We start from the raw sequence: 4,816 nt of genomic DNA on the forward strand, positions 1-4,816 counted from the left end.
CACACACAAAAGCCCTGGGTTTGCTCACCAGCACTCTATGAACCAAACGTGGTAGTATATGCCTATAATCCCAGTACTTGAGATGTAGAAGCAGGAAAATCAGAAATTCAGGGTCATCCTGGGCTGTGAGTTCAAAGCCAACATGGCACACATGAGACCCCAGAGAAAGAAAAAGAAGAAAAAGACAAGAAGATAAAAAAGACAGCTAAAACAGTTATGTACCAACTGACCCTAGCCAGCCCTTCTCCCAGCACAGCTACCAGGGCCTTCTCATGCACTCCCTCCATGCCCTGAGGACACTGGATATTGCCTGCTCTCCTCTCAGGGAACCTATGTCCCTTGGAGCTGGGAGAGGGTTATGGGATCTCTCCTGGAGGAGCTATAGAGAATGTCCCTTCGAGGGGCATCAGTGGCATACAGTGTATAATTCCCTTTTACAGATGTTTAAATGGTTCTGTGGGGCCTTTAACATTCTTGGAACATGGCCACTAGGTCCTAGTTGTGTCTTTCCATTCTTCAAATCTCCCAGCTATTTCCAAATCTCCAATAGTGGTCAGAGTTGGGCAGAGAAACAGTAGGAAATTCTCCTGCCTACAAGCTGAGAATGTGCCATTTGGAATGAAATACCTGTGGATCCAAGCCTTGCTCTACTTTCTATAGCAGGTCTTCCAGATCTTCAAATTTTACCCCAGGAATTAATCATGAATGTGACACAAGCTAATGGATCAAAAGCACAAGACTATGCCAATGTGACATATTTCTAAAAACTGAGAACGGAAACAATATTAAATCCTATTGCTTTAAGACGTGCCCGTGTACACAGTAGGTACTCAATAAAGAGAACTTAAATCTTTTTATTCTCAGCATCTACCTCAACATTATGTAGTGGTTTGCATAAGAATGGCCCACATAGGTTCATGTCTTGAATGCTTAGTCATCAGGAAGTGTCACTATCTAAACCCATTAGAAGGATTAGGAGGAGGTTGTGGCCCTGTTGGAGTTGGTGTGGCCTTGTTGGAGGAAATGTGTCACTGGGGTGGGCTTTAAGGTTTCCCAAGCCTGCGCCAGGCCCAGTCTCTCTTTCTCTCTGTGTTCAGATCAGGATGTAGCTCTCAGCTACTTTTCAGTGCCTTGCTTGCTGCCATGCTCCCTACTGTGATGATAATGGATCATCCTCTGAAACTGTAAGCCAGCCCCCAATTAAATGCTTTCCATGGTGTCTCTTCACAGCAACAGAACAGTGACTAAGACAGATTAGTAGTAATAGAAAACATTTATTGTCTCCCTACTATATATCAGTGAGTAAAGACCCAACTCATTATCCCCACTGAGTCCCCATGCAGTCCTACAACATGGGTTCAGTTTCTGTCCTCCACCTTAGAAATGAAGCAGCCACTCAGTCATTGGTGAAGCAGAGTAGTCCACTGGGGCTGCCACTGCCTGCCTGGTGGGGCCACAGCTACCCTTGGGCATGTGCATGCCACTTGTGTGCAGTGGACATGAGTGGTCTTTAAAGCTTATGGCACTTCCCACCTGGCCCTTCAGAAACACATTTGCTGACCTTGAGTTACACAGCTCACCTACTTGCCAGGGATTCTAAAAGAAGAGAGAGCTAGAGCCATGGGCCAGAGCAGTTCAGTCTGATTTCAAAGGTGTGGTCTCAATGTTGCACACTAGTGAGTTCCGGGGAGATTTTTACATGGTGGTTATTGAGTGAAAAGTTGAGAAATATGTGTTTTAAAATGAAATATGCTAGTTTTGTCATAAGACATTCACAAAATGGTCCATCTAGATATTTTCAAGATGGCTATGCAACCATCACCACCGCCCTGTTTATTCCAAAACTTTCACCATTCCAAAGGGAAACACCCAGTTTGACACCAACCCCCAACTACCTTCCACCCCAGCTGCCAGTTAACTGTTCAACCTTCTGCCTCCTCTGAGTGGGAAGCACTCTGCCTCGATCCTTATTTTATTAGCACACTGTTTTTAAGGCCCATGACTCTTGAAGATATATCAGGATTTCTTTTTCACAGCTGAGTAATATGCCAGTGTACATTAATAGAGAAAACAGACATGAAGTACAAAACTCAGATGAGACAAAGGAGGGCTGGGGGGCTGCTCAGTAGGTACACTTGTAAGCATAAGGACCTGAGTGTGGCAGCAGAACCTATGTAACAATGCTGGGTGTAGTGACACACCTGCAACCCCAACATTGTGGAAGTAGAGGTCAGAGTTCTGGACCTGGAGCTCTCTAGCCAGCCAGTCTGGCCTAATTGATAAGCTCCAGGCTGATGAGAGACACTATCTCAGAGGAGATGGACACCTGAGATTTCCTCTGGTCTCCATCTGTATACACACGCACGTGCACACACACACACACACAAAGAGAGAGAGAGTGAGAGGGAGGGAGAGACAGAGAGACAGAGAGAGAGACAGAGACAGAGACAGAGACAGAGACAGAGACAGAGAGAGAATGAGGCAGAGGACCTAACTTGCACAACAAACCTCTCTCCTCCTGCCCTCTGTACCCTAGCTCCCCTCCCATGACAGCTGCTACAAAATTCTATGGGTCCTTCCTGAGTGTCTGAGCAAGCACATTTATGTAGCATCTGTGAACACAGTTTCATGCAGGAATGAATAAACCAGACATGTTCCTGCTTTCTGATGATATTCCTTGTTTGTTTCATTTTCTTTGTCTGTTTGTTTATTTGTTTGAGTCAGGGTTTCTCTGTGTGGTTCTGGCTGTCTGGAACTCATTCTGTAGATCAGGCTGGGGTCAAACTCACAGAGATCCACCTACTCTTGGTTCCTGAATGCTGGGATTAATGACAGGCACCACCACTGCCTGGCTATGATAGTCTTTTAAAAACCAAAAACCAAAAAACCAAAAAACCAAAAATGTTTGCCATGTATATTTGACCACTGCTGCCCAGGGCCATGCTTGGGTCCATGGTCCTACTGCAGCTGGGGGATGTGTTAATGTTGGTGGCCTGTATTACCACTAAAGGTCATGCCATTGTGCCTAGTTTGTGCACTCCCCCATCCCCCAAAGCTATGTTGACATCACTGCTGTACTACTGTTGCAGGCTATGCTGTTCCTGGTTCTTGCTGTGGCAGAGGGCCCAACTGATGTCCAAGATCTGTACAACCACCAGAAACCATGTGGATGTCCGTGGTCTGTGCTATTGCCAGAAGCCACGTGGAAGTCCATGATTGATCGGTACTCCAGCTGAAATACAATGTGTGAGATGTCTTAGTTCTCCATGTATTCACACTCTCAGCCCTGGCCTGCGCACACTGTCTTCATCTTCATCCTCACATAAATATTTCTCAATGATGTCCAGGGCACTATTGCTGATGTAAGTGTTGTGGTGGTGCTGTAAGGACTCATTATTTTTCAAAGCCACCAACTTCCTTTATCTGAAAACACTGCCTTGTCTTCTCTTATAGATTGTCTATCAAGACACTGAGTTCCAACCTGGTCATTAGCTCTACAAGCCTGGGCAGGATGCCAGTGGTCACCACATGATGGATGTACTCTTTGCCGCCCTCAGTCAGGTAGGACAGGGCCCAGCAAGTATCTGAGAGGATCTCATGATGCAGCAGGAGCTGACAGAGGGTAGCATCTGCCTCACAGAGTCCTCACAAGGGTGTGGAGTTTTGTTTCTGCATAAGTTGGACAAAGTCCATGTAATGTTCCAAAGAAATGTGGTTGGTATGTTTTTTGAAATGAGGTTGATCAGGTGCAGGATGGCATTATTGAAAATGACATTGTCTCTGAATTCTGCACAGTCACCAGCGATATTCCCAAGGGCCTACACTGCCTGCTCAGACACATGGTCAGGTGTGGGGGACAGAGGAGTTCAATCAGGGGCTGAATGGCACCCCCTTTCACAACAGCTCCGGTCTGCTCTGTAGTTCCTGAGGCAACGTTGGTGAGCGCCCATGCAGCCTCGAACGGCAGGATGGGGAGAGGTGTCGCCTTCAGGAAGTTCATCAACTTGGGAATGAGACATGCCTCAATAATCAAATTTAGAGGAGGGTTATTTTCCTGAGTTATCAATTTCCCTGGCTGCCTTGGTGACCAGCAAACTCAGGATCGCATCTGAACTATTCACCCCTTGGATGATGTCATCCAGAGAGAAATTAGCGTCTTTGACTGGTGCTCGAGAAACCACGTCACTGGAGAATAGATCGATATTTCTTCTCTTTAGCACCTGCTCACCCTTCCTGGTCTTCCAGAGTCATAGCCTGGAGGCAATCCTCTGTTGTCCGCTGCAAAGACATTTCTTTGCCTCGGTACTTACATTTCTTCAGCTTCTCTTCGGAAGCCTCTGAGGTAGCCATGTTGACGGGAGGAAAGACACCACCTTTAAAGCCTCACTCAGTGGCTTCCCAGCCCTCTTCACAATGCTCCCTTAAGAGCAGATCCTGAGCCTTCCGGTCTGTGCAGGTGCCCTGAGCAGACCTTGGTTGCGGAACTCTGCAGCCAGCCCCACAACACCCAGAGAAAGCTCCACTCCCAGGGGCTCTAACACACCCAGGATCAGAGGTGAGGAGGTGAAGAGGACACCACATCTGTCCCAACACCAGGGAGTAACTGGGACCAGTGGGACCCAGGCACCCAGGAACTCGGCCTCTGGCTTTGATAGTTTTGACAGCCGATCTTAAGGCTTGCTTTCTGTACCTTTGGGTCCACTTCAGTCTTCTCAACAATTACGGGTGATTCTACCAGATGGATGTGCCATCGTTTATCCATGATATATCTGTAGGACTTTTTGGTATTTTCCTCGGTTGTTCATGGTGTTATAGT

The 4,816-nt window shown here is 46.9% G+C and overlaps 1 pseudogene; it reads right to left on the bottom strand.

The window, feature by feature from the left end:
- Nucleotides 1–3,447: 3,447 nt before the first annotated feature.
- Nucleotides 3,448–4,350, bottom strand: LOC116073619 (annotated as a pseudogene).
- Between the last annotated feature and the right edge of the window lie 466 nt (nt 4,351–4,816).

This window comes from Mastomys coucha, unplaced genomic scaffold (genome assembly GCF_008632895.1).
Source record: "Mastomys coucha isolate ucsf_1 unplaced genomic scaffold, UCSF_Mcou_1 pScaffold23, whole genome shotgun sequence".
Classification (NCBI taxonomy): Eukaryota; Metazoa; Chordata; class Mammalia; order Rodentia; family Muridae; genus Mastomys; species Mastomys coucha.